Below are 9,775 nucleotides of genomic sequence, written 5' to 3' on the forward strand. Positions count from 1 at the left end.
AGACGGGGTTTCACCATGTTGGCCAGGATGGTCTCGCTCTCCTGACCTTGCGATCTGCCTGCCGCGGCCTCCCAAAGTGCTGGGATTACAGGTGCGAGCCACCGTGCCAGGCCTATTCCTGTTATTTCTAAAAATATATAACCTAGATTGTGAATTGCAGGACCAAGCGACTATTTGTAAGGCTTTTGATGAATAGTACACAATTGTCCTCTAGAAAGATTCTGTCCATCTTATCCCCATGAGCAGCTCCTCTTGTTTTTAATATGCTTGTGTTGATTTATTTTTAAGCAACATCGATAATTTAGGCTATAATCCTCTACAAAGCATCAAAACATGGAAAGAAATATCTATCCTCCTCCAATTTTTTGTGACTAGGGCTTAGAAGATCTCTAGGAATAGCATTCTTATATACAGTTCCTTAAGGAATGGAGAAACCACTCACACTCGCTGGGTCTGCATTTTTCAATTTCTAAAGTGGGGAAATAATCTTAACTGTATTTGTTCTCATTACAGCGGGATGCTCATGGGCTCCCAAGCAACAGTGTGAAGAGACACTACAAACGAAATTTTGTTGTAGGAGAAACATTAACAAAGGTGAGGAATGTCCTTTGGAAATTAAAGTTTTTGAAGGATCCTAGACACAAGACAGGGTACAACCGATGAGTATCTCCATGTCCTACAGTGGGATTAACATTTGAAATTCTTGGACTGGAAGAGAACTTGTTTTCTGCTACGGGAACGAAAGAACCCTCCTCTGTTGATAAACTGCCATTTACTTAATATGCATTGTGAACTGCCAGTTTACCACATTTAAATTGCAAAATTTACAAGATAGAACATCAAAATTACAAAAACAGTGATGAAAAGTATGGCAAAAACTGCACTTATGTATGCACCAACCTAATGAAACTATCAAAATTGTAATTCTGTTTACCAAAGATAACCAGAACCAAAGCTGCATACCCAAACCAGTTTCAAATGAACATAGTGGGATGAAGAAGACTTCTAAGCATCCTTAGACAAGTAATTAAGAGAATCGATGTAAACATGATACAATATGAAGGAAAGTGTCCAGCCTTTGGAAACTGACAGAGCTGGATTTAAATCCCAGCTATATGAAACTGCATGCATTCCATAATTTCTCTGAGCTTCAGTTTTCTAACGTATTAAATGTGTATAAATGTTCTCTTGTCTTATCTTTTTTCCTTTAATTTATAAGGATTTGAGGGATAAAGTATGCAATGGGCTGAAAGTAGGATAAAATATACAATTAATCATAATTACTATCATTAGAATTAAGTGTAAAATTGCAGAGAAATATAAATATAAGTATATTTTCTGAGTTTTTTTCACCACCTTCCTGTCCATTGGCAAATCTCAAGTTTTAACAGTATGCCTGGAGTCATCATACAGCCCAATAAATATTTAATTCATTTAGTTTTATTCAAATCCCCAATAATTATGAGAGGTGTATTGCACTGGACTAGGTCCTAGGGTTACAGAGATAAACAGTTCACAACTTTACTCTATGAGGCAGTCTTTTCTAGGAGAACGAAAAATTAGAGTATATATAATAACTGTCCAAAGACTGAGAAAAGTCACCACTTAATCATACAATTCTCGAGTTAATAATCAATTACTTCTCCATAGTCTTCCTGCTTTCTAGACGAAATATAGCTAATCATTTATCTCTCCTCACATGGAAACTCCTAGATCTCTTTCCTTATTTTTCTAGACATTCCCTAGCCTTTGCCAACAGTGCTATGACTTTCGTTTTGAAGACTGGTGTGTACAAAGTGCATGACCCGCTTCTGAATTAAGAATTATAAAGGAATTCTTAATGACCTGGGAGCAGATTATTGGAATTAAAAGATTATCCATGGACATTTTGCTTTTAAATTCATAGTAATAGTTTCATTGGTTCTGCTAATTATGCAGTTTGTGGAAACAAACGGGATATTTACTTAAGGTTAGACAAGCGAGTAGAAAAATTTTCACGGCCAAAATAAGTATCTCTGGCCCTAGGGAAAGTGTAAAACAGCAACATTTGCAAAAGACTGCTTTTCTCTTCAGGTTGGTGGTTTGGAATAATCACTCTCAGAAGTGATATATAAATAATTTCTTTTACGGAAATAAGAGAAGAGCTAAGCGTAAAGGCAAAATGAGAAAGGTGACTTTTCTTCATTAAACTTCATTACATGGCCGGGCGCGGTGGTTCACGCCTATAATCCCAGCACTTTGGGAGGCTGAGGCGGGTGGATCATGAGATCAGGAGATCGAGACCACCCTGGCTAACGTGGTGAAACCCCGTCTTTACCAAAAATTCAAAAAATTAGCCGGGTGTGGTGGCACGTGCCTGTAGTCCCAGCTACTCAGGAGGCTGAGGCAGGAGAATCGCTTCAACCTGGAAGATGGAGGTTGCAGTGAGCCGAGATAGTGCCACTGCACTCCAGCCTGGGCGACAGAGACTCTGCCTCAAAAAAAAAAAAGAAAAGAAATAATAAATAAATAAACAAATTTCATTAAATGAATCGTTAGATTATTTTAAGAACTGAAAAAAAAATCCACATATCACATTACTACCATCATATTAAAATAAAAACTCCAAAAATAAAATGGAACCATTTGAAAAGTATTCTCTGTATAGAGTTAACTGTGGTGTCCCTCCCCTGTGCCTCTATCCCCCTTTTTTTTCCTACCCATTAGTGCAAATAACTGAGAGTTGACTGTGTAAAATATCAGGTGAGGTCTGGTGTATGACTGTCAGTGTCCTTAGGACATAGAGTATACACAGTGCCACGGTTAGTCATCAATAATACAAGACACTCCTTCCTTCCCTTCTATCAGTGAAGACACTTTGCATAATAGAGATGACTTTGACATTTTAATTTTCTTTTTCTTTCTTTTTTTTTTTTTGAGATGGAACCTCCCTCTATCGCCCAGGCTGGAGTGCACTGGCGCAGTCGTGGCTCCCAAATCCTGCTTTCTTGGGCCTTTTATGGAGACTTTATTGGATAGGCAGGATTGACCACCGTGTGGAAATGTGCTTGGACAGAAAGAGCATGATCTTACACTAACAGACTGAGTGGGGAAACCCATCTAGTCCTGTCTGTTCCAATTCTTGGCCTCTGTGCGGTGTTCCTTCCTCTAGGGTATGGGGCAGGACCCCTTCTGAAATGGGGGTCTTATGACCCACAATCCGACAGGGTGGGTCAGATTATTTCTTTATGGTCAGTTCCAAGGCAGAAAAAGGTAAGGGAAGATTCCTGCCACAGGGAGGAAAAAAAAAACCAAACAGGTGAAAAGAGAGCGGGAGATGGTCAGGGAGAGAAATTCTGTTTTCTAAGGCTTAAAATTCCCCAACAGTATAGAAAGGGCTGTAAGAGCGATGAGCTATGAATCATTAACAAATATCCAGATTCTCCATGTCCATATCTATATTACAATATCAAAACATCTTACATTTTTGTTTAAATAAAGGAACATATCTATATGCTTAATATATGCTTTTTTTAACCATGTATCTGCATAATTCCTTCTACCATAAATAATGTTTTCCTAACTCATATCTCTGCAGAAAATTAAAAGAAAAACAATGGAGTCAGTGTTGTTAAATAATTTGTTTAAATGACATCATAATCCAGCGCTAAGATAAATGCTCCAAAATCCTGAAATGTGGGTGAATCTGTTGCTTGGTTTGCAGAAATATCTTGTTTCCAAATTCTGTAGACACTGATTGAACAGGAGGAGAGACAGACAGAGAAAGGGAATTAGAGAGCAAAAGAGAGAAATGTAAGGAGAGACACACAAAGACAGAAAAAATAGAGATCAGGATGCGGTATCATTAGAAAAATACTTACAAATTCTGGGAGAAATCCCTTTGCTATGGATGCGATAGCAAACATCTTTTGGGTAATATAAAAAAAGTTAATACATCCTCATAATTGGCTGGAAAATGCACTCTGGGGCTGTACTTTCATGCTTTTTTTTTTTTTTTTTTTTTGGTCGTTGTTTTTCCTGAAGCAGTACCTGTGCGGTTTCATTGAAGAGTTTCTTTAGCAGACCATGTTGGAAATTCAGGGAAAAGGTGCCAAGGATTTCTTAGAAATGTATTTCATGGTACAGGATCAAGGGGCAGTATTTATTTTGGATATGCTTCCACTGAAGAATTGAGATGCTGTGGGGGAATTTTGTTGTTTCCGCATATAATGCTAATGGTCCTAAATTAATTACAACTCTAAAGTTAGAAGGTTCGAATGCCTTACCGTTTCTCTTTTTGTTTTCAAAATTCTAGGGGGATTTGGCTCTGAACAAATCCTACTCCTCACCTATCAAAGGATCCAGTGTGTTTAATTGTGTTACTCACCCAAACGTGTATTTCTTTTTCTTTCTCTGCTCGATCTCTCCTAAAGAAATACTGCCAATCGAAAACAAATTGGGCTCAAAAATCTATGAAATAAATTAATCTGCAAATGATGCTTTAGGAATTAAGCCAGGGTTTTATGGGAAAGGAAACATGTTTACCTACTGTGATCCCTCTCATAAGAAAAAAATTAAAATGTCGGCCAGCCACAGTGGCTCACACCTGTAATCCCAGTACTTTGGGAGGCCGAGGCAGGCAGATCACCCAAGGTCAGGAGTTCAAGACCAGCCTGGCCAACATGGTGAAACCCCCATCTCTTCTAAAAATACAAAAAAAAATTAGCCGAGCATAGTGGTGGGCACCGGTAATCCCAGCCCTGACCTCAGGCTCTCCACATTTTGGAATGATTTAGAAGTGTTATCTGTGATACCCTAGATAGGGAACTGCTTGAGCCCCGGCTCCTAATTTCCCTTCTTTGAAGCACCTTTGGTCCTTTCTCCAAGTGTGGGGTGGAACAGATATCCCTGTGGAATCTTCCGGGCCCTGGGTGTAAGGAGTGCTGAATTCAGGAGGACCTGGCAGGTGGATCTTTTGCATCTGAATTACTGTCTTCCTTTCACCTCTTTGTTTACTATCATTCTTGACAACTCTGATATCCACCTAGATGGACCACCAACAGCCCACCAATTCTTTCACTTCTTTAGATTCTACAATGTTTCTTCTCTCATTTCACTAAAAAGGTCATTGACGCACATGGTTACACTCAAGACTTCATCACCAGTAACTACACAAATTCTAAAATCTTAATTCCAAACCCTGCTGCTTTGACCATTCATCAACTACTAGTCAGTTCACTTATTCTGCTTCTCTCACTCCAGAAATGGACTGATCCAGCCATACCTCCAAGCCATCAAAAGCATTGCGTTTTCTCTATGCATAAAATCCCTTTGCATCTGAGTCTTCATTTCCCTTCTTAATCAACCATCCTCCATAGTCTAGTACTATAACCAGTCCCTTGCATATCCTCTGAATTCCTATGCTCCTCTATGCTTCAGTCAAATGTTGGCAATATCTATCCCTAATTAACCCAATCAATCACTTACTCAATGCCTGGATCTGAAAATCTGAATGCTCTTTGAAGTAACAGACACAACAAATTCATGACCAGAAATCCCAGAGAAGCCTCCCACATTTCCAGACAATTTTAGCATTTTAATCTAATTAATTTCCCTTCTCAAAGATGACATTTCTCCACTGTCTCTTTCCTGAAATTTTTCTCATTCTCAGCTGAAAATTTGATTCATATTTAATAAAATAGATCCAATCCAGTGCCTTATCTGATTATAGCCACATCCACCAAACTACCTGCATCTGTATCACATGTTGTGGCATCTCTCTCTTTAAAATCTGTGAACTTTTCTGTGCTCTTATCTAAGAGCATGGATACTCTGGATCCATTCTTTCATACCTTGTTAGGACCTCACTCCTAGAACTCCCTCCTTTGACTTCTGTCTCACCTTCTAATGGTTCATTCCCATTAGTACTCAAATATGCCTTAATATCACTCACCTTTAAAAGAAATTTCATAAACTCCATCATCTACCTTCAGTTACTATTCCATTTCTCCATTCCATTTGCTAGAAATGGCTATCCAAGAGTTGTCTCTAGTCTGATTCCTACTTCTTCAGCTTCTCTCCTGTGCTCAGATTTTCCAACTGGACTTTCATTACCCTCACATTGTAAACATTTCTCATAATAATGTTACTGACAAAATTCATCCTTTGGAAGATGATGTTCATTCTCCATGTTCATTCTAAACCACCTATTAGAGTCAGTGGCCCAGCAGCAGATGACCAGTCCCTCCTTCCTGAAACTCTTTGCTCTCTGGGTTTTTTCCAACACCAACACTCACCTTACTTGATTTTCTACCTTTTCTTATCACCCTTTCTTCCTCTCTTTTATTCGCCCCTTCTCCCTTACCAAACCTCAACATATTAGAATATCCCAGAGATCTCTCCTCAAGGCTTCCTCTCTTTTATAACTTTACCTGAATCTCAGGATAAAGAATCTCAAATTTTGAACTCCAGACCCGTCCCCTGAGCTCAAAAGTCCTCTAACTGACTGCCTACTTGAGAATTCCGCTAGGATACTGAATTTCCATCTCAACAGAACGCCATCAAAAAGCAACATATTCATTTTCACTCAGAAGCTTCTTCCAAAGTTTTTTAGACATTTTGGTAAACAATATTACCACCACTTTGTCATGTAGAAGCAGAATCTAAAGACATTTCCCTGGTTCTGTTCCCTTCATCATGCAAAACATCTACTCCATGAATGAGTCACATCATCTCTGCCTCCAAAATATTTTGTAAATCCAAACACTTTCTGTCATCATACTGCTAAAATTGCAGCACAAGGTCAGTCATCTGTTACCTGGATTATTCTGACTTATCCAGTTATGCTAGTTAAGCTTTCTAACTAGTCTTTGGTCTTGCTTCCCCTGCCTCCAATGCTACCCACCTCAACCTTCTCTTCACATAGCAACAAGAATATTTTTTTTTTCTTTCCAAATTGGGAGTGTTCTCACATCCTTACTCTGCTTAAAACCTTCTAATTGGTTGGGCACGGTGGCTCACGCCTGTAATCCCAGCACTTTGGGAGGCCGAGGTGGGCGGATTACAAGGTCAAGGGATCGAGATCATCCTGACCAACACAGTGAAACCCCATCTCTCCTAAAAATACAAAAATTAGCTGGACATGGTGGTGCGTGCCTGTAGTCTCAGCTACTCAGGAGGCTGAGGCAGGAGAATCACTTGAACCTGGGAGGTGGAGGTTGCAGTGAGCCTAGATAGTGCCATTGCACTCCAGTCTGGGTGACAGAGCGAGACTCCATCTCAAAAAAAAAAAACAAAACAACAACAACAACAAATCGTTCTAATTGTTTACAATCAGATTATCCAAACTCCTCAGTTTGGCTTACAAGGAACTCAATGAACTGAAATTTGTCTACCCATCTGCCCTCTACTATCTCAATTCTTCCCGTGTTTGTTATGCATATGATAAAGTGTCTCCCTTCTGACTTAAATTTGGCACATCCATTATTGTCTCAGGACTTTGCACTTGTCATTCCTGTGCCCGGGGCACTTTATTTTCTGAAATTTCCTTGGCTGCTTGCTTCTTATCATTGAGGTCTCAAATCATAACTAATCTTTTTAGGGATGCCTTTCCTGACCACTTTAGTTAAAGCAGACACCTGATCTCTATCTCATCTCCCCATTTTTATTTCTTTATCACCCTAGTTTTATTTCTTATCAATAGTTGGAATTCATATCTTACTCATTTTGTGTTCATTTTTAGTATCTCCTCTTAAACCCAACTGAAAAGCCAATTACTAGAATGCTTTATTCACGGTTGTATCACAAAACCTAGTAAGGAAATTGCCATTTTGGTAAAAACGTATCAAAGCTTCCCAGTAGACTAGCTATATCCACCTCCATTGAGATCTAAACTGCTCAGCATGCCTTCCAGATTGTAGCAAACTTTAATGCACTCTCATCGACTGACTATAGGCAAGTAATTGGTAACAAAGCGACCCACTGCTTCTAACAATTTTCCATAGATTAATATAGGATGTCTCTACCTCCCAGGGCAGACTGTGCCAGGAAGTCATACACTGGGTCCAGTCTGGTTGAGTCAAGCTAAGGTACCTGGGGTTTTGGTTTTGTTTTGTTTTATTTTCATTTATTGTGGAGCATTGATGACAGTGCATATTAATAGAGGACCTCAGTGCCTCTGGGGTCTTGGAAAGCAACTTGGTCATATGAAAGAGTCCTCTGTCCCTCCTTTCCTGAGTGTCAATCTTTAATTTAGAAGAAAAGAAAAGTACAGCTTTTTTATTTGGCTATATTAAAATTTATGGGGCAGGGTGGTTTTCAGGCTGCTGCTCCTGCCAGGCACTGCTCTGATGATGTATGACTGTGACATGTCACCAGCGTAGCCAGCCTCTGATGATCCATTGCAGCAGCAAGTCATTTGTCATACATCACTGCCTCGACAGCTGCCCCCGTCTGGGCCTCTCCTATGTACTCCAGCAGGGAGTCCTGGCTTAGAACAAGCTCCGTGCTCCTTCTGCAGTCCCACGGCCACCGCGTTCAGCATGTATTTCTTACCATTAGTGAGAGAAAAGAAAAATAATGGCTAGTGGCAAACTCCACTGGAGTCTTAAAGGTAAAAGGTTTACATATTCTGATATCATAAGCCAAGAGCAAATAATGATGATCAGGAAGATGACTTGATACTTTCAGAATGCCACATTAATATAAAAGTACTCAAAAATGGTGATGTAGCACTCATTCTCTGCCAGCTATTCTTCTAAGGATTTTACATATATTAAGTAATTTAATCCTCTAAGAGTCCTTAAGAGATGGTATTATTATCACCCATTTTACAGATGAAGAAAATGGTGTACAGAAAGATCAACCTGCCCCCTGTTATCCAGTTCAGTAAACAGAAGAAACAGCATTTAGTCCAGGGCAGCTGAAATCTGAAACCTTTGCTCTCAACCACTGTGCCTTGCTGTATATACTTTCAGACACGATTCCAGTGGTTCTTTCCGGATTCTTATGTTGACCCCTACATTCCAGGACCAAATAAACACACAGACGCTGTGCAGACATTTTATTCAATTTGTATAATTACTTGTTATTAACAATAATAATTATTATCAAAGATAATATCATTTAACAATTGCATGATAGATTCTAGGGTATATGAGAGGTAATTTGCTAATGTTATTAAGTTTCCCAACTTTGCAAGGTATTGTTCTATTTTCTTTTGTTTTGAATAGATGGATAGAGAAGTACATTAGAAAGTTACTGAAGATGTTTTCAAAACAAGCCATTTTCAAAATAAGCTATTTGCAAAAGGACTAAAGAGAGAAGACCAAGCAATCAGGGGCAGCTATAAATTGAAAAAGTGAATGAGTGACTGGAATTGATTTCTGTAGAATAGTTGAAATTCCATTTGTATATATTTTAAATAAATAACTCAGTTAAAATCTATTTAAATGTCACTAAAACAGAGTTTATAGTATTTACTTTTTTATCACAACCAAAAATTAGTATTTTATGGCTGGGGTGGGAAGGACTCTTCACAGATTCATATCCTTTACAGTTCCTTGCATTCAGTTACAACAGATATATCTTTCCGCACCAAAAAGAAAAAAAAAGCAAAAAAAAAAAAAGTTATTATTAGTGATTGTGATGCATGAAGCACAAATAAATGGATTCAAATCCTATAAAGGAGATCACCTTGGATTTTGAGAATCGATTATCAATGTCCTTTATTTTGATTGTAATGAATTGGGGCTCTGGGAGTAAAGATATTTTTTCCTACATGTTGATAATTTCATTG

Source organism: Mandrillus leucophaeus, unplaced genomic scaffold (assembly GCF_000951045.1).
Source record: "Mandrillus leucophaeus isolate KB7577 unplaced genomic scaffold, Mleu.le_1.0 Scaffold1, whole genome shotgun sequence".
NCBI lineage: Eukaryota > Metazoa > Chordata > Mammalia > Primates > Cercopithecidae > Mandrillus > Mandrillus leucophaeus.